At 39.5% G+C, this 22,091-nt stretch overlaps 1 pseudogene; it reads left to right on the forward strand.

The window, feature by feature from the left end:
* The first annotated feature begins 1,422 nt into the window (after positions 1 to 1,422).
* LOC149185403 (uncharacterized) overlaps positions 1,423 to 22,091 on the forward strand; it is a 31,447-nt pseudogene continuing 10,778 nt past the window's right edge.

Consider the following 22,091-nt stretch of genomic DNA (forward strand, 5'->3'; position numbering starts at 1 on the left):
CATTCCGCTCATGTGTTCCTTTTAGGTTTTGTATTATTACAGGCTTTTAAGGGACACACTTCCTTTTTCCCTCCATGTGATATAACCCCCATGCATCTCACTTGAATCGATGCAAGGTCACAAACTTGCTTCTGATAAAGATATCACACTTACCTCTGCGCGTTATCGCAGTCAAGGCATTGCTTTACTACCCACAGTTGGGACTCCTACTCTAAACTGTCTGAGGTCTAGTTGGGATTTCTTATAGGGGAGATCCCTTGACATGTTGGCAGGTCCAACACCATCAACATTTATGGCACTAGAAGGAGGGACAGATGACAAGCTGAGTCCTCAAAGTCTATTTTGAATCTCTACACATTATTCATGACTTACATTACAATTAATCCTCTGACATGTTTGTCTCATGGACGTGATTTTGAAGTGTCAGAGGATCTCCTTAATAAATTTTCACATAACACATATGATGGTGAAGAAAGAGCAACCTTGCTTAGTCATGGAGTGGCCTTCATGGGCTTCTGTGAAAGGAATGAAATCCATGAGGATCACATTGCCTGCTTGTTGTTCGCATTCACGTTCCAAGGGCATGCACTGCAATGGTGTGCCACATTTCGCACAACCTCCATTCGCTCTTATGATTAGATGATCAGAGATTCAACCCTTTCTTTCTATCATTACGATTGTAAAGAACTCAATAAAAAATTTCTACAATTACGGAAAGCACCTGATGAATCCCTTTTTCAATTTCGGAAACTCTTCCAAAATCCAGATTTTCAAATCCGAGAAGATGAAATTGATTGGAAATTCCTCCATGAAATATTTCAGTATCATATTCACATATCTGAAAATACTCATGTGTTAGAATCATTCGAACCCCTCCCATCATACCTTGGTGTTAGAGCTTCCAAACCCAAGATAGACAAGGTTGTTGTCACAAGTGACCCTATGTCTGCTTCTCATCAAACAACTCTAGCTCTGCAGTGCGAGGTGGGAGAATTTGTGAACCCATTTGTTGAACTGTTACATCCTCCCACCCCACCTTCTCTGGATATTTGCATAGATTTGGCTTGCAAGCATGTTGGTTTTCATGTGAAATTGTTTTCTCAACCTCCGTCCTCTAGTTCTGTTGATCCTCTGGATTGTATTGTGTTGTGTTCTCCCATTCCAGACTCCACATTTTTTGTTCACGAGGATCAAGTTGTCAACGGAGTTGGTGTTGAGCAACCAACCTGCGCTATCATTTATGATGAGTATGTGTGGGAATCTGAAGAAAAACATGCGATGAACAATGAACTCCTTCCATCCGCAACTCATCCATTGTTTCCTGAGATCTTTGGTGATTCTTCCATTTTTGATTTGTCTTATGAAAATTCATCCTCGGATGTTTCTACTTCAAACCATCTACATAACACACAGGATGTCAGTATGTCATTGTATTGTGGAGAGGACACATCTTTCTTTGACAATCCTCCCAATCTATCATCTTTTCTTTCTGGAAACTCAGAGGTTGTAAATTCTTGTTTCTCATCAAACCCTTTGTATGATTTGTCAAATCACGAGGATGCCGATGAACATATCAAATTTTCTGATTGTGGTTGTCGTGATCTCTTTACTCCTTCACTCAATCACGATGCTAATTCATTCACTGTTGATCTTTATAAACCACTGGTCTTTGATGTTCTACTTGATGATGACATGGAAACCCCTCAAGTTGCCGAGGCACTTCAGCCCAAGTTGATGGTTATGTTAGGTCCTCGCTATCTTGAGGTAAGTTCCACTTCAGATCAAAAATATGTTGAAACACCCCAGGCTCCTCATCACTCTCATGTTTTCATTGAAGATCAATCTAGTTTACTGATTTCACATTCTCCACCACAATCACGAGATGTCATCGCTCATGCATTGGAGGAATCATACATAATGAGAACTCTTTTTGAGTGAAATTTTTCTTCCTTTTTCATGTTTTCTCGTTTGTCACTATCAAAAGAGTGTACATGCTCATTATCTGCACATAGTGTGTTGCAACACCATGGTATGTATGCAGAATGTTTGTCTTGCACTTTTACTCTTTTCTTTATTTTTTGTGGACACATTCAAACTTCGAGCATGTTGGTATTTATTTTCTTATCTTTCTTGTGTGCTGGTTTACTTGAATATCTTTCTGGTCAACTATGCCATCACCAACATGGTTCAACAAATGCGCTGACGGCTACATTGGCAATATCACCTTACATGAGAAGGCCCATGCACTATTTAGTTTAGGAGTAGGAGTAGTGTTTACTTTCTTGTTTGCTTTTATTTCTTGTTTTCTTTGCTTTCATGGTTGCTTTGTTTGCATGTTTTCTTTGCTTTCATGTTTTTTCTTTCATTTACTTCTATCCTTTACTTGTTTGTTTTTTTTCTTGCTATGCACCTATAGGTTTAGCTTCACATGAAGCCGTGTTTGGATCTTGAGACAAGAAGGGTGAAGTACAAGAGGACTTGTAAAACTATCAACAATTGGTTATCTATTGTCCTCTCCCTTTATGAAGAGCTTGTAGTCTTCGGTCGATGATACCCTCATGGAAAATACGTTCTGTTTAGAGTTACTCTTGGTGGAAACAAAACACTTGCACTTTTAACCGGTACCACCTAAACTAATTGGTTTTTATATATTTGGTTAACCCTTGTCATCTAATTCAAGTAGATTAAGGTGAGGGGGAAAACCTTAACAAGTATGTTAGAGGTATATATAACATAGTTCTCTAAAGGGACAACCTCTTCTACTCTCAATAAGTTAGGATCCATCTTCTGCCTCATGAAATAAATAAGTGCTTATGCACATCTCTCTGAAAATGAAAAAATGAAATATAAAATAAAGGTGAAATAAGAGAAAGGATTTATATGCAGAAAGGTGATGCAAGTAACTTCGCCAGGGTACTGACCAAGCTCGCTGGCAACGAAGTGATTCTTGTGTTCTGGCGTGACTCCATTGGGGTACTGTCCAGGTCTCCTGGCAGGGAAGCAACACCAGAGATGAAACTAAAACTCTGACAATTATATTACTTGTACATCAATATACCCCTCTTCTCTAATCGAAACAACTCAGTTGACTTGGCTTGGTATGTGTGCTGACCGATCAAGAGAATGGCAGGGACTATATCTTTAATTCAAGCTAGTTAGGAAGTCATGACGATCAAATAATCGAATAATACTTGTGGAGGAGTTAGACTCGCTTTACACGAGACAAGGTCCATACAGAGAGATGGAGTTCTACCATTGTGTCGCTAATGTTGTAGTGACTACAACCACCCTCCAAAATTTTTCCTTCACTTTATTTGGAGCCTCCCTCCTCAAATTCTTAGCAGCATGTCTTACACTCCTGCAAATAATTGTGTTTCATTCAAGTTTATCTTTCACTTTGCAACTTGTGTTTGCTTAATTACTTTTCCGACTAACCACAAGCTGACCCTGTGACTTGGTTCACATTCATTTCTTGCACTGTAATCCTAGAGGGAAACCAACCTTTCTCTCAGGAATTGCACAGAGCAGCCTGGTAGTCAGCCATGCTCTCCAGAAATGCGCAGAGCAATCCGATAGACAACCTTGTTCAGAGAAATTGCGTAGAACATCTCAACACTGGACTTCGGCTCAAGAATTGCACAAACCCAACTAAAATCTTGTCTTCAGCCGGGAAATTGCACAAAGTGTGAGAGGCATCCAGAGCCACTCATCGTAGGAATTGTGCAAAAGCATTTCATCAACTGCTACCTAATGTATGTGCAGGCAAGTTGTCCAGTTCCCTCCAGAACTGTGCAATCTTCCCATGCATGCATGGAAACCCTTTCCCCGAAAAAGAAAAAAGAAAAAAGAAAAAAATAAAAAAGCATCCCTAAAAAACACGGATCTATTTTTAGCACTGGGAGTTACACTCAAGTTGATTTTAGAAACTTTCCGCCACTTGTCGCTTTTTCCTAGATTTTTGGCATGCACGTCATAAACCATGAATCTACCAAATCTATTTAAATGACGCCCCAGAGCTCATTCTACACATTCGATATTGGAGCTCTGGCATTCCCAAGGCATCTAGGAACCTTTGGCACAGTCGGCACAACTTTTCCGAGTAAGTTTTTATTTTCAAGTCTTTTTCTGTTGCTTTTATTCCATTGCCTTGTGTGAGTGTTGTTTTCCATGTTTTACTAAATGACTGTTGGCGTTTTAGTTTCTTTTAACTTGTAGAAGTGTTGTTTCAAGATTTTCATTGTCTTTCTTTAGCATCACATGCATAACATTGTTTTTGCACTAACGGTCGTCGTTGCGGCAACCCTCTCCACCAAATTTGTTGTTCGTCCATTTGACTGATTCCTACATTGGTTTTGATTGCATGCATGATTGTTCATTCTCATTTTCACGATTCTTCACTCATGCATTCAGATCTACTCATTTTCAAGTTTCCCTTTGGCAGATTTGGGTTGCCCTAGCTCAAATCTTTCTTTTCCCGACATGCACTATGCATTCTTGGAACTCGAGGCTCTACCTTGGCCCCATGAATTGTACAAAGGCTACTTGCCACTAGCCTCCAGCTGTATTCTGCACAGTTCTGGGAGATAGTGCCCAGTCTTGCACACTGGGATTGCGTAATGAACAGTCCCAGCCAGCAGTCAAGCCAGACTGAATTGTGCATTGTGCAGTTCCAGTCTATAGTCAACCTAGCTGGACTGTGCTCTACACAGTTCTAGTCAGTAGCGAGTCTCATTGGCAGTTGTGACTACACAATACATAGTTCCAGTTGACAGTCTTCCAACCTTTAAGAGTCACTACTGCGCAGTCTTGCCTAGAAGTCACCTAGATTGTTGCATGGTCGACCCTTGAAGTGCTTCATGTTTTTAAGCTGACATTTGCTTGCCGTGAGTGTCTTCTTTGTCTCCAGGTACATCATTTGTTGAGAAGTCTCTCAACAGTACAAGCATCATGGTTTCCAAGAGAGCTAGATCAAAGGACACTGTAGAGAGCAACACTGGAGACGTGGTTGAACAGGTGCCAATGAACTTGCCCTTCTATGTAGACACGTAGATTTTCATAGAGAAGGACATGAAGGTTACATGGCAAGAAATAAAGGACATATTTGCAAGTAGTTTCAAGGAATATTTGAAAGATCGACAAGTCTATGTCAACATTCACAAGTCAAGCTTGTACAGGGTTGCATGCAGGTACCCCACCTTCCCATGTGCGGATATAATTCACTGGGTTGTCTCACATGCCGATCTCGAGATGATGACATTGAAAAATACTAGTGAGACACATTTTTCCACCTTCAAGTCAGAAAACTACCATCAGATGTACTAGTTTCCACAACCGGTGAACTACATGGATGCACTGTTCTTCACTCCCGACAACAATGTAAACTCTAAATATATCATGAAGCATTGAGTAAAAGAGCCATCGAAGTTTAGGATGAAACCCAACCAGGTTTACAAGACGAAGTCACTCAGGAAGGCTTACCAATTCATGGTCATCTTTGCATGTTTCTTATATGGCAAGAGAGCACGAAGACCTTCCTGTAGAGTTGGGTTTTTATGTTAGATCAATTGGAAAATGAAGGAAGACATTTTAATTGGTTGGACCTGTTGGATCTTTAGTTGAAAGTGCATGTTTCCAATGCCTTGAATCTCCCTAAATGGAAAATCAAGATTCTATATGTCCACATACCTGCTTGATGCAATCTGTGCCCAACAACACTTCCCTGGCATGGGTTGGACATGGACACCATCAGAGGAAGCTGTGAATGTTTATTGTAAGTTGCTCTCTAAGTGCAGCCATATAGGAGTCATGGCGAGGTTGTATGACCACTTCATTGCCCCGTTGTATAGGATAATATTTGAATAGGATCCACCTTGCTTGTCCCAGGAAGCGATGCAGGCATTGCTTAACATTGAAGATTGGTATGCCACACCTGGTGGCACTTTGATCAGGATGTTTGGCGCGAAGAAACCTACACATGAGCTAGCGAGGTTTTCCACGGACAAGCTGGTCATGTAAGACGTTGCATACCACATCTCCACAGGGTTATCAGCTGGACTGCATAGGAGGAAGAAGGCACCATGGCCCACTCTACCTTTGCGGATTGGGTTGTATGATATATGTACCTTGAAAGATGCAGATGTCGAGGTCGAGGATTTGAAGAAGTTTGGGTTCGACACCAAGAGTTTCAATCCGTATGATCCCCATTGCATACACAAGAATGAGTGTGTTAAGGTGTACTACCCATGGATCCATGGGGCATGTCAATGGCCAGAGGGAGATCTTTGAAGGTATTGCTACAACTCCTCTAGTCCCAATGAAATGGTTAGCATAACAGTAGAATGGAAAGCAACATTGCAGGAAGTAATACCACAGGAAGCAACAACAACAACAATAGTGCGCAACAAACTGACGCAAGACAAAGGCAAGAGGAAGATTGTCGAGAGTGCAGAGGTTAATTAAATCTACAAGTTCAAGGAAGATCAACTTGTTGAAAGAGTAGCTTTGGAGATAGATGCAATGAAGTGACAACGTGAAAGGAGAGTAGTGCAGAGAAGGAGGGAGAAGCAAAGGTTGGAAGAGATGAAAAGGAGATTGCAGGAGACAAAGAAGAAGTTGAAAGCATAACAAGAGCTCAAGAGGAGAGAAAGGCAAGAAAGGAAGAAATATGAACAAGAAGAAGGACAATGCACATTGAAAGAGAAAACTGTGCAGATAGTGGTTGAGACATTAGAGCAGCCAACAAATGATAAACAGGGTGAGTAGGTATGTTGGAAATACCGAAAGGGGGGTGAACAATATTCCTTAGAAATTAGTACTTTTAAATATTTTCAGAGAATTAGTTAATCTTCAACTATTATTAATGTTTATGTAGTGATAAAAGTAAATAAAAGAACACAGTAGGCACAAGAATTTTAGGTGGAAAACCCCCTCCGGGTCAAAAACCACAAAACAATTTTCTAATAAATTCTTTAACCTTTAGCCCCAACTAAAATGAAAGCAACAACTCTCTTGAATTCTAGAAAACCATTCTTCTCCAGCTCCCATTGGAAGGATGACCCAATGCCCCGGTTTCTTTAGTAATTGATCCAGGTGGATGTTTGTGGCCACCCACCTATCCCACTTGGACCCCCACAACTGTCTCTTTCATTTTTTTAATTTCTTTAATTGTAGAACAATTTACTATTTTTAGCAGTTTTTTCGGGTCCTGAACTTCCAGAGCCGTTTTGAGGCCCTAAACGACAATTTTTTGGGAAAACTGGGAGCAACATGGGTCCATTGACCGATGTTTCTCTTCCCAAAGTTGTAGTCCTTGGATATATCTCTCTAGCGAGGTATTGTGCGCATCAAACGAAGATCGTATGCCAAAGTTACGACCCAGTAAGTTGATGTACCAATTTACGCAAAGCGTTTCATCTCCTAGGGTTAGGTTTTTGGATGTTTAAGGTTTTCCATTCTTTCTCAACAATAAATAGGCCTTCGAGCCTCATTGTAACACAGTTCAGAGGCATGTAGCCACCACATCTCTTCTTAGAGATAAGCTACCATCACCCTAGCTGGTTTATTTTCATTTCTGTTTGTAAGCATATTTCAGTATTTTACATTAATGAAATGAAGTATTATTTCTACTGCATCTCTGTATTTATGGTTATTTCTGTAATTTTTTATGTTCCTGTTTAAATCTAGATAAGTGGTATCAGAGTGATATGCTCTTTCTTTGTTTTTCTTTTCATGTCCCTAACGAGGTCAGGGTATAAGGAGTTAGGGCTCGATCTAGTTGAACCTTTGCAAGATCAGCCTCGCAAACCTCGATGGCCTCCCATGGCGGATGAAAAGAAAGATGAGGGGGCAGAAGATCCTATCAAAATCTTGCACGAAGAAGCCCTCAAGCGGCAAAAGAATGCGATGATGGACAACTTTGCCCAGATCCTTCAGCGGCTACCTAGAGGCGACGCATTGGCTTCCAACAACTACTCTGGAAATGCCACACCCTTTAAGGTACAAGTTAATTTTGAAATCCCCATATTTGAGGGTCAGATAGATGCAAATGCCGTAGATAAATGGTTAAATATGCTAGAAGGGTATTTTTCTATTCATGATTTTTCTAGCCAGCAAAAGATCACTTTTGCACTTCTCAAAGCAGCCCCCCACATCAAGGACTGGTGGGAAACCTACTGCGAGTAGAAGGATGAAAGTATGAACTCATTGTTTTCAGCCACTCCCACTTGGAATTCATTGTGAGATGCCATCAAGGAGCAATATTACCTTGTCAAAAGCTATGAGGACAAATACATAAAGTGGACCACGTTGCGGCAAGGAAGGGACCAAGATGTGCTAGAGTTCACAAACATTTTTCATTCCCTTCGCACACAATTGGGTATCAAGGATTCTGAGCTGCATTTGGTACTCAAATACCACAGCTGCTTACATAGGTACATCCATGACGAGATGGAGTCCCTGAACATATCCTCGCTTGGCACAGCGTACCGATACGCTCTCAAAATCGAGCAGAAGTTTAAACAGAAGAAGCGAGACTTTGGATCTGTGAATTCGAAGCAAGGGAAAGGCTTCCCCAAACCGTAGAACCAAGGAAAAATCCAAGAAGGGGTGACCCAAGATAACCCGTCGAAGCTGCAAGAAAAGAACAACACCACAAAGTTAAAGAATTACACAAGAAAGTGGTGTGAGTTCCATAAGAGCCCCACTTACAACACAAGTGAGTGTTGTACCAAGCAATCACTGGTGACCGAGGTGAAGGCTTCAGAATCAAATGCATGTTCTGACCTTGAGTCAGAAACCGACAAGGGGAATGGAAAAGGGAAGTAGATCATTGACATGGAGCCCAACGCCATTGTTGCCACTACCAAGATCTAGAAGAATGAGCCCGAAGATCCAGAGGAGGGGGGCGACTTTTCCACTCACAAACGTGTGTGAAGGGTTCACTGCTGCAATTCATTGTTGATAGTGGGAGCCAAAATAACCTCATTTCAGTAGAGGTTGTGAAGCGGTTGGGACTACTGACTACACCACACCCACAACCGTACAATATCGGGTGGCTTCACCAAGGACTAGATCTTTGAGTCTGCCAACAATGCCGCATTCCCTACAACATCAAGCCCTTCACAGATGAGGTATTGTGTGATGTTGCATCTCTTGATGTTTGTGATGTACTATTAGGCAAACCATACTAATGGAGGGGACATGTTGTGTATGAGTCAAGCCCTCGTGCTGTTATTATTTCTTTGGGTAATTCATTATACAGGTCACCGGAGGTAACCCAACCTACCGCCACCTCCTTGATCACCTCTAAGAAATGCAACAAGCTCATCTCCCATATTAGGAAATTCATTTTCTGTCTGGTTTGCTCCCAAAGTAAGGGGAATATTATTGTCACATCCATGACCCCTGCGAAGGGTTCCTCCACGCAACAGCAATAACAGATGGATATGGTCATGAAATCAGACAGGAACATCTTCTCCCCACGCACAGGGACACCGTTTCATTATCAGGTCAAGCATTTATTCAATTTGACTCTTAGAGCACCTCTACCCAACGAGCCAAGCTATCACCACTCCATTCTGGAAAATGCCAAGTACAAGCAGCGACATGATCAAAATCAGGTACCACACAAGTTTCAGGTGGGCAACAAAATTTGGTTGCATCTACAGAAAGTATGCCTTACAAGAGCTCATCAGAAGCTCAGACCACTCCGACATGGTCCTTACACTAGTACCAAGGCTGTGGGAAAAAATGTTTTGGAGCACAACATTCCCCCATTCCTTTACTTGCTCCGAGTGTTCAATGTGGATTGCCCTCCACCATGCTTCCCACCATTACAGGACACATCAAAGGTTGCAGAACAACTCACCAGGGACCAAGTTCAACATAAGTTTCCTCTTCTCATGGAGGAACTCAACGCAATGGGGACCATTGCTTCCTAAGGGGGGAGGAATGATCCAGGTGGATGTTGGTGGCCACCAACCTATCCCACTTGGACCCCCACAAATGTCTCTTTTATTTTTCAGTTTCCTTAACTGTAGCACAATTTACTATTTTTAGCAGTTTTTTTTGGGTCCTGAACTTCCGGAGCCGTTTTGAGGCCCTAAACGACGTTTTTTTGGGAAAAATGGGAACAACATGGGTCCATGGACCGATGTTTATCTTCCAAAACTTTTAGTCCTCGGATATATATTTCTAACGAGGTATTGTGCGCACCAAACGAAGATCGTATGTCGAAGTTACGACCCCGGGAAGTTGATGTCCCAATTTACCCAAAACGGGGCCCACAGTTTGGCGTTTCATCTACTAGGGTTAGGTTTTTGGATGTTTAGGGTTTTCCATTGTTTCTCAATAACAAATAGGCCTTCGAGCCTCATTATAACATAGTTCAAAGGCATGTAGCTGCCACATCTCTTCTCAAAGATAAGCTACCATCACCCTAGTTGGTTTATTTCCATTTCTGTTTGTAAGCATATTTTAGTATTTTACATTATGAAATGAAGTATTATTTCTACTGCATCTCTATATTTATGGTTATTTCTGTAATTTGTTGCATTCCTATTTAAATATGGATTAGTGGTATTCGAGCGGTCTGCTCTTTCTTTGTTTTTCTTTGCATGTCCCCAACGAGGTCAGGGTATAAGGAGTTAGGGCTCGATCTAGTTGAACCTTTGAAAGATCAGCCTTGCAAACCCTAATGGCCTCCCATGGCAGATGAAAAGAAAGACGAGGGGGTAGGAGATCCTATCAAAATCTTGCTCGAAGAATCCCTCGAGCGGCGAAGGAACGCGAAGATGGACAACTTTTCCCAGATCCTTCAGCGGCTACCCAGAGGCGACGCATCAGTTTCCAATAGCTACTCTGGAAATGCCACACCCTTTAAAGTACAAGTTGATTTTGAAATCCCCATATTCGAGGGTTAGATAGACCCAGATGCCATAGAGAAATGGTTAAATCTGCTAGAAGGGTATTTTTTTGTTCATGATTTTTCCAGCCAGCAAAAGATCACTTTTGCACTTCTCAAAGCAACCGTCCATGTCAAGGACTGGTGGGAAACCTACTGTGAGCAGAAGGATGAAAGTATGAACTCATTTTTTTTAGCTGCTCCCACTTGGAATTCATTCTAGGATGCTATCAAGGAGCAGTATTACCCCGTCAAAAGCTATGAGGACAAATACATAAAGTGGACCACACTGCGGCAGGGAAGGGACCACGACTGTTTCAGTAGAGCAAACATATACGAAGTGCCCTGTGTGACTGTTACGACCTTAGGCCCTAAAAATTCTACTCAACAAACTATAGTCCGTCCTATTTCTGTGACTATTTACGAATTTTGAATCTAATCATCAGAGAGAAAGTTATGACGATTTTCCCAACGTCACCTTTTTGACATGGAATTCGGGAGCCTGCAAAAAACCCAACTTCCTCATATCATATCTCTGAAAATATAGCGAATGAAGATCTGAAATTTGGTCACAAGGTTCCTGAACATTTCAGATCAAATTGATTTTGTTTTTAGCTTTTGAAGCTTCGTAGAAAAATGTTATAGTGAAAATGCCACGATGACTTATTTGAAGCCACAAAATCCCTACTAGAGGAGGATATGAGGGTCATTATTTATATGAATGTCTTGAGTTGAGAGGGTCCTCAACAAGTGAGACTTGGAGGGATTTTAGGAGAATTTTTTTATTATTAATTATTGACTATTCAATGACCACAACCAATTATGAGTACCATGCCACAACCCCATAGGATTTTAGCCCACTAACTGGGGTTACTAACTTCAAACGCAAATAACTTTCAAACCGTGAAGAACTGGGAGGCATACCATATATCTACAGAAACATATTGATGAGTATAATCCATTGAGAATATCTTTGATGCAAGATAATATGAGTTGTAAAGTCAAAATTCCCTTACAAGATCGGGGTAGACCCTGGTGCTGCTTGGGTTGACATCAATGATAACCCTTGATCAACAATATCCCCCTTTGGCATTGATGAAACACAAGTACTCCCCCTACAATCATGACACCTCTTCCTACTGCCTTCTCTTCCCCTTTGTAATAAATGGAAAAGGGTAACTCCCCTTGATAAATAACCATCCTGCGGACCTGTACACACCTCCATTTTCACTTTCTACTTGAGTACATAAGAGAAAGAGTCTGATGAAAACTTGGGAGAATCCCAAGCTTTTCGTGAAGATACTCAAATTATTCACGAGGTAATGGTTTTGTAAAGATGTCAACAATTTGTTCCTTTGTGCCAACATATTCAAGCTTGATATTCTTTTCGGCAACCTGCTCTCTAACGAAATGATATTTAATCAAAATGTGCTTCATTTTGGAATGCATCACTGAATTCTTGGAGATACTAATGGCACTGGTTTTATCAAAAAATATGGGAATAAGATCATCAAAATTGACTTGAAGATCTTGCAAATTTTTCTCATCCAGAGAACTTGAGTACTACAAGATGCTGCCGTGACATATTCTGCTTTTGCTATGGATTATGAGATTGAAGACTGCTTTTTACTTAACCATGAAACAAGACAACCACCTAGATAGAATACTGCTCCACTGGTACTCTTACGATCATAAAAAATTCCTACCCAATCTGCAACTTTATAAGCTTGGATGACCAGATCATTTCCTTTGGGATACTATAGACCATAATCCGCCGTGCCCTTAAGATATCGAATAATTATTTTGATAACAATAATATGGGATTATTTTGCTTCTTCTTGGAATCTTTCTACTTGTCCAACTGCCTGCTTTACATTAGGCTAGGAGGCTCTCACATATAGAAGACTACCAATCATGGATCTATACAACCTTTGGTCCACATCCTTTGATGAATTTTCTAAGATTAACTTGCAACCTGTTATCATGGGGGTAAGGACTAGCTTGCAATCTTCCATTTGGGTTTTTTTGAGCATTTCCTTGGTGTACTTGGTTTGACATATGAATATTCCTTTATCCTGCTGACAAATTTGAAGACCCAAAAAGTATGTCAGCTCACCAAGCATAGACATTTCAAACTCACTTTTCATTTTTGTGGCAAATTCTTTACTTAATATGTCATCATTTCTTCCAAAGATTATATCATCCACATATACCTCGATAATCGTTAGGTTATATTGATCCACTTTCACATAGAGATTGTTGTCAATGCTTCCTTTCTTGCATCCCTGTTGATGTAGATATCTGTCAAGACGAGCATACCAAACCCTAGGAGCTTGCTTGAGACCATATAGAGCCTTGTTTCATCTGTAGGTGTAGTCTTCTTTGTCAGAGAGCAGAAAATATTTGGGTTGTTCAATGTAAACTTCTTCCTCCAATTCACCATTTACAAAATCTAACTTAACATCCATTTGGTAGACCTTGATTTTTTCTCGAGCAAGCATAAGTGAGAAATATCCTGATAGCTTCCATTCTAGCAACGGGAGAAAATGTTTCTTCAAATCGATTCCTTCAACCTATTCATATAATCTTGCCTTGTTCCTAGTAACCTATAATCCTTCAAATGTTTTTCTCCCCCTGAACCTATAATGAAACTGCCATCTTGTTCAAATTACCTTCCTGTCAATCGTAGAATTGTGCCATATACTGTTGCATAGACTCCTCCTCTACAAACATTAAGGAGTCAACAATCCGGCTTGTACTTGTTCATCGTGTACCTGTTTTCCTTTCTAAACCTTCTTATTCTCATCGTCAAGCCTTTAATTCATGGTTGATTCCATATTGTACCTGCATCTATGAGCTATGTGTCCATAGTTATGACATTTGTAACATTCGATGTTATTCATAGAAGATTTCGTTTGGTGTCTATCACGTGATCCTGCAAATTTGATTCTAGGGTTTTGCCGATAATAGTTGTACCTGTCTGGAACTTCACAATCCCTAGCCTTGTGTCCAAATTTGTTACATTTGTAACATTTGACATAATCTCTCAAGAGATCAAATTTGTTGATATTATGTTGAGTTCTGGAATATCCATTTCTAAAGGATCTCCTGGAAATATATTCATTCCAATCATACATGCGACATTCTACAGCTCTATGTCTAAACCTTCCACATGAATAGAAATGATCATAAAAGATAGGTTGGTACATGGGAGGAAATATTCTTTGAGGAATTGTCTTCCAGGGTTCTTCCTGGAAGTCTTGATCTCTTGATTTAGCTGAGAGATCTATCTTCTTGGTAGATTTTTCATATCCATCTTCTTTAATTGTCATAGAAGGACTTGAATTCTTTTTGAATTTTTCTTTGTAACCAAGACCAATCTTGTTGCTGTATGATCATTGGTTGCTGATGAGTTCATCCAAAGTCTTTGAACTATTGGCGTAGTTTTGAATTTTTTTTCCATTTTTTACTTCCTTTCATAGAGAAACTATTTCAGCTTCCAATGCTTCTCTTTCCTTGTTGTTTTCCTTTAATTCTTTCTTGAGAGATTCTTCAATTCACTTGTATTCTTCAACCTTGATTTTAAGGTTGAGGACATGTTCTCTTTCTATCTTCAATTCATATTCAAGAGTTTTGACATGATTCTTCTCGACTTTGAGTTCTTTGATAACCTTGATCACTTCGTTTTGAAATTCAAACTCAGTCATTTCTTCTTCTTCGTCTCCTTCTTTGTCAGGCGCCTCTTGCTTATTGTGCTTGGCCATAAACAATACTCTTCCATTGAATTATTATTCGTTATCACTGTCTTATTCATATGAGGAACTATCTTCTTTGGTGAAGAAACTTTTCTTAAACCATTTCTTATTGCCTTTCTTATTGAACTTCCTAGGACCTTTCTTTCCATTCGTAACAACCTCATTTTTGTGAGGACATTTGGGTGCAAAATTCCTAACCTCACCACAATCAGAACATATTAATGGAAATTTACCTTTGAATTTTTCCCATACCTTTTCTCATTTTCCACGTGAAGTAGGTGAATTCTTTATCTGAGAGTTCTTCTTCCTCTTCTTCCTTTTCTTCATCCTTACAACTGCAAATTTTTTCTTTCTAAGTCTGCTTGTCCTTACTATTCTTCTTGGATGCAGAAAATGTTGTTTCTAAGTGAGATGTGCCATCCTCTTCTTCAATCCTCATTTCATATTCCATAATAATTCCATGCAATTCATATATGCTGAGATTGGTCAGATTCGATCTATCTTCCAAGACAAATACCTTAGGGTTAAATCTTGTTGGCAAGGTTCTGAGGATCTTTCGGACAACAATTTTCGTTTCAACAGGTTCTCCCAAACCTTCCAATGTATTTTTTGTTTCATCAACACACTGAAAGTATGTAGCAATATCTTCATCTTCCCTCATTTTGAGGTTCTCAAATTCTTCCCTGAAAATTTGAAGCTTTGCTTCTTTCACCTTTGAGTCACTTGCATATATATTTTCAAGCTTTCCCCATACCTATTTAGTAGTTTTGAAACTCAATACCTTAAGATAAATAGTTTCGATAAGCCCACTGATAATAAGATCTTTAGCCTTTGCATTGTATACCATATTTTTCTTACCTTGGTCATCCTGGGTTGGTGTGAAGCCTTTGTCAATGATTTTCCTTTGAACAAAGGAACTCTATTATTAGTATACTCCATGATCTCCTTCCAGTTGTTAGACTGCTATTGAAGGAACCAAGCTCTAATACCAATTATGGGAAATACCGAGAGGGGGTGAATCAATATTCCTTAGCAATTACATATTTTAAATCTTTTTAGAGAATTAGTTATTCTTCAATTATTATTAATGTTTATGCAGTGATAACAGTAAATAAAAGAACACAGTAGGCACAAGAATTTTAGGTAGAAAACACCCTCCGGGTCAAAAAACACCAAACACTTTTCTAATAAATTATTTAATCTTCAGCCCCAACTGAAATGAAAGAAACAACTCTCTAGAATTCTAGAAAAGCATTCTTCTCTAGCTCCCACTGGAAGGATGCCTCAATGCCCTGGTTTCTTCAGTAAACCACTGAATGGATGCCCCAACACCCTAGAGAGCCACAACTCAACCTAGCACCACCCTACCACCCTGAAGTGTTCACAGGCCCCAACCTGTATGTGACTTCATACACCTTCATAGCACCTCCTTGCCACCCTATATGACTGAAATAAGACAAGAATTTGGATTCCAAAACCTGAGACAACAATGCACGATACAATAAGATGTACAATGATTTTCGTGTACTTGACCAAATACCCAATCACTCTATGACCTGCAACCCAACCATGACATCATCCCAACAGTGACTCATATACCTCCCAACACTACCTCTTCAACTCTAGGCAGAATGACTCTTTCACAAATGACTCTTTTACAATCTTTACAATGATGACTCTTTTACAAATGACTCTTCCAATGATGACACTTTTACAAATGACTCTTCTACAAATTTACAATGATGACTCTTGGCCTTGACACTTCTTCACAATATACATATGGGTGTCATGTCTTCAAAGGATGTCCTGCTGCAATGCTTCCTTTGATTTGATACTTCTGCTCTTGAATTCTTACTTGAAGTTGTACTTGAATCTTCTTCTACCTACCTGCAAAATTTTCCTGGAGAAACCAATCCCAAAACAAAACAAAATACCCTTCAACTTACCTGTGCCTGCAAAACACATGTAAGTGAATAATAATGAATAAATACAAATTAAAATTACAATGTGTATCTGAAGTGTGATTGTCACTTTTGTTGTTGACTTGTTGTGGTAGTAGACAAAGACTCCCACTCTTGATATAGGCCTGGACTCTATGCAAGACTATATCCAAAACTGACCTAAAGATATATACAATAGAAACTGATGATAGACCCTCGATTTTCGATGAACCAAGTTCTAATTACAACAAAAAAGACCACTCTATCTATGACAAGACAAGTAACATGAACTTAAAACATCATATAGATTTAGTAGAATTGGTGTAGCATGAAATGTGTAGTATCAAGAATAAGACATCCGAAATATGGTATCAAAACTAACTGTGACATATAGAGACATAGAGATATACCGAGACACTGTATATGCTTACGTTGTCTTGCAAAAACATATGTTAGAGATGATACTCAGAAATTCAAATGTAAACACTAATCATACATACCTTGATGTAGGAGACTTACCCTTGACTGTTGATGTGTGGTCCTTACTGCAGTGATCCTTGAATGCATGCTTTTCTTGCCTTCTGGGAGCTTGATATTGAATCTGTTGTATCTATGCAATTCCAGATCTCGAGGGTCTGAAATTTCATCCTGTGGTATACCTTTGAGTCTCTTTCCAACCCCACAGGTATGATAAATATTGGATTCATCAAGAAAGAGTTATGCCAAATATCCCACGATGACCTGATTATAGACTGGTTCAGTATATCAAACTTGTATGAAGTTCCACACGTCACTGTTACGACATTCAACCCTGAAAATGCTACTAAACAAATTACAGTCTGTCCTATTTCTATGACTATTTAAAAAATTTGAATCCAATGCTCAGAGAGAAAGTTATGATGACTTTCCCAACGTCACCTATTTGACATGGAATTCGGGAGCCTGCAAAAACTCTAACGTACTAAAATCATATCTCAGACAATATAGCGATCCAATATCTGAAATTTGGTCACGAGGTTCATCAAGAGTTTGACTCAAATGGGTTTTAATTTTAGCTGTCGAAGATTCACAAAAAAAACGTTATAGCGAAAAGTCCATGATGACCTGTTTGAAGCAACCGAATCCCTATTAGAGGAGGATATGAGGGTCATTATTTATATGAGTGTCTTGAGTTGAGAGGGTCCTCAACAAGTGAACATTGGAGGGATTTTAGGAGATATTTTTTATTATTATTAATTATCGACTATTCAATGACCACAACCAAATATGAGTGCCATGCCATAACCCCATAGGGTTTTAGCCCACTAACTAGGGTTAATAATTTCAAATGCAAATAACTCTCAAACCTTGAAGAACTGGGAGGCGTACCATATATCAACGGAAACATCTCGACGAGTAGAATACATCAAGAAGATATTTGATGCAAAATAATATGAGTTGTGAAGTCAAAATTCCCTTACAAGATCGGGGTAGCCCCTGGTGCTGCTTGGGTTGACATCAATGCCAACCACTGATCAACAAGGTGTAGGTTCGGGAACTTGCTCAACAGGTTGAGCAGTTGGTTGAGGAAACATACATGGAGAAAGAACATGATCTAGAGGAACAAGACATCGATCTCATGCCGAGGGCATCTGAGGTTTCACCACAGTCTCCGCAACCTTTAGAACCACAACTAATGTGAAGCAAGCAAGGAGAAGTTGTTCTCCTTGATAATGATCCAGAGATGGATGTGTATAGTATGGCCTTTGATGAGACACAACTAAGGATTATATAGGCATGAAGAAAGTAGATCCTAGATGATCATACACCACCTACTCACACAGAAGAAAGGGCGATTGTACTAGATGTTAGAAGACATCCAATTACCATGGTTAAGGATTCTGAGGCTTATGTTGAAGCCACAAGTTCAACGATCAAGTTCTTGATAGAAGAGAATGATCGAAAGGCGAAGGACTTGCAAAAGGCCAGGCAAAGAGCAAAGTAGTCCGCAGGATTTGCCATGACAGAGATGAAGACAACAATAGTGGCAGAGATATCAACTTTGGAGGCCACCATGCAGACAATGTATAACAAATTTTTCACTGTGCACAAAGCGATTGTCCATTTATACGGTTTTCAGCAGTAGTGAGAACAGATGGCCCAAACTCTCAAAGACATTCACACTTCTATTGCACTCATGCAAGAATGGACAATGAGGTACAACAAAACCTCACTTTACTTGCACAAGAGGATGAAGCCAGAGGCTAAGCTAGACAAAGAATGGATTCGTATGTTGATCAAGAAATATGAGCAAATCCCTCTTCTCATCATTAGAATTGAGGCTTCCTATGCACATTTGTTCAGGAGTATGGATGTCATAGTGCGAATGAAAAATATCCCTTCCATCGGAACCCTCATTAGGCCATGAGGAAGAACCAAGTCATGCTGGATGTCGACATGTACATATAGTAGTTGATGCACATATCCACCAGCGATGACTTGCAGCTTATCATAGAGAACATGCAAAGGTACATCAGTGGTCCAACCACACTCAAGAAAATGCTGCACAAGATTCAGGATGAGTTGGATAGGGGTTTCAAAACCATATACCAGAAGCCATGGAGGCAAGAGTCCACTTCGACAAAGATGCCATAAAACAGTATGGACACATAATAGCATAGTACCAAGCTTGGTATCAGTTCATCACCAAGGACCACCGCGAGGAGGTTACCGAGTTGGTCTTTCCCCAAGATCTCGAGTGATGTTTTTTGTCTTGTCAGGCTAACTCAAGCCTATTTTTGTCCCACATGGGTATATGTGGAAATTGTATTATTGTAAATATGTTGTAAGTGAAATTCCAAGTGTCATTAGTGGAATGTGAAAAATCACTATTGTAATGTGAAGAGTCATGAGGGTAGTCCAATAGTCAAAGGGGAATGTCAAGGGTCACCCCACCCTTTGCTATATATAGAACCCTATAACTCATAGTACATGATTTTGGGAGCCAAGATTTTGGCTAGGCATTACTTAGAGAAGGCTTGAAGAGTATTGTGACGGGCCTTGGCTTCTCCATAGTGCAGATCAAGTACATCTCTTTGGAGGAGTAGGCAGTGTTGACTGTAATATTACACTATTGAGGCTAGTGGTTGTCAATGGTGTATGTATGTATGGAGTTTTCACTTAATATAATATATAAAAGAGCCAACACGTTTTCATGCATATGTTGTTATTGTAGTTGGACTATTCTAGTTGCTTTAGCAATGTATGTTATTTAACTTATGAATTTGTGTATGAACTATTTTGTATGCAATTGTGTGAATCTTGTTGGAGACTTGTTGTTGGTTTAACCCGTCACTTTGGATTGTGGAGTATTCTGCTTTCTAGCTTGTGATGTCGTTACACTCGTGTGATCCTTTCAGGTTGCGTACTATTACAGGCTTCTAAGGGACACACTTCCTTTTTCCCTCTACGTGATAGAAACCCCATGCATCTCACTTGACTCATTGCAAGTTCACACACATGCTTTCAACAAAGATATCACACTTACCTCTGCGCACTATCACAGTCAAGGCATTGCTTTACTACCCACTATTGGGACTCCTACTCCAAATGGTCTGAGGTCTGGTTAGGACTTCTTACTGGGGAGATCCCCTAACATGTTGGAAGGTCCAACACCGTCAACACAAAACCAAGGTTCAACACTAAACTTAAATAGGCTCACGCACCAAGGATAAAGTTTAAGAGGATAGTTTAATTATTACATATGTTGATTTTCGATTTGTAGTGGATGTGATTTCTAACCTTGATAAAATGTTCATATGTCTTTTTATCTAGCATGTATAGTTGGCATCGGTTTTGATTTTGTGAACAAATTCAAATTGGCATGCTTACTACTGACAGACTAAGGTGACGAATTAGTATATTTATGTTGGATTTAGCTAAAAATTGTGTGTGTGTGACAACACATAAGAATATTCAAATCCCAACAAGGAATAGGGGAATGATAAGCATATTGATACAATACAACATGAACATATCCCATCATAATTAAGAAGAGGACTCAGTTAGGAAGAGGTCAAAGGAAACTTCCCCTAATTGGATAGATAAATGCAAGAGCTTGAGAGTTTATTTGAGAAGTTGCATGGTAGATAATGAAAGGATCATTAGAGCATAAGAAAGGAAAGAGGAGGTGAATCCTATGTTTTTTCAAGTCTTATCAAATCTACAAAGGTGAAAGCAACATGAGCTTGGTGCCAACTATTTAGATAGGCATAGATCCAAGCAAAGCACATTGGATATCTAGAAGAAGGGATTGGAAACCAATAGGGAATAAAGTAGAAAGTCAAGGAAAAGTCATAGGCAAGCAAGTGAAGACAGTGAGAGGAGAAACCCCACCCATCATTACGGAAAGAGAGTCAAGAAGCTATGACTAGTCATCTAGTGTTGCAACTAAAGGCCACCACTAGCAAAGCAGAAGTGAGAAGAGCTCAATGTCAAAAGAGTTCAAGAAATGAATGCCCCCTACCTTTGATGGAGAAATTAAGAAGGTTGAAGAGGCAAAAAAATAGTTGTTGGGATTGAAGAAATACTTAAGATTCCATGAAAACTCTAAAAATGTGATAGCCAGGGTAACCATTTTTAGTTTGAAAGGAAAAGTTGATATATGGTGTGAATATTTGAGAAATGTCAAGATCATTAGAGAAAAGGAACTACCATGTAGAAAATTTGAAAAATATTTCTGCAAGAAGTACCTATTTGAGTGGTATTATGACAACAAAATTAAGGATTTCCATGAACATAAGCTAGGGAAGCTTACCTTGGATGCTTATATCAACATATTTTTGGAGTTTTTGAGGTATGTGCCATATATCAAGGATGAGAAGGTTAATATCTAAAGATACCTCAGTGGGTTACTACAGTCCTACCAAAATAGGATTAATTTTAATGAGCTAAGGACATTAAAGGACACCATTTAAAAAACTAAGTATTGTTATGATCAATCCAAACATAGGGTTGAAAGCCGAACAAACTGGAAGAAGAAGGACAAAAGTAGTTTGAAAGGAAAAGGACCAACATTCTCAAGACATAAGAAAGGAGGGAAAAATGTTAAGATCACCACTCTACCAAGGGTGAATTATAGTGGAATTTCACTTATGATAGTAAATATCGGCCTGCTAAATCAACGAAAAAAGAGTCTGATGATTCCAAGATAAGGTCAATATAGTGATGGGGATTTGAAGAGAACCACAAGAAAAAGGATCATCCTGTACAACAAAAGAATGTCAAGAGGTTGTATAATGTCCAAGAGACAATGAAAAAGAACGATGTAGCTCAGAGGGCACCTCAATTTTTTGTGGCATTAGACAAAAGGAAAGTAGATCATCAAGCCTTGATGATTGAAATGGAAGGTATGGTCTCTAACCATCCTATTTCAATTTTAATCGATCCAAGTTCAAATTTCAGTTATATCAATCCAAAAGCTACAAAGATGCGCAACTTACAAAGCAAGCCCCAATG

This window comes from Pinus tabuliformis, chromosome 3_2, assembly GCF_031772625.1.
Source record: "Pinus tabuliformis cultivar Carrire ecotype Pingquan chromosome 3_2, CPIR1, whole genome shotgun sequence".
In the NCBI taxonomy this organism is placed as follows: domain Eukaryota; kingdom Viridiplantae; phylum Streptophyta; class Pinopsida; order Pinales; family Pinaceae; genus Pinus; species Pinus tabuliformis.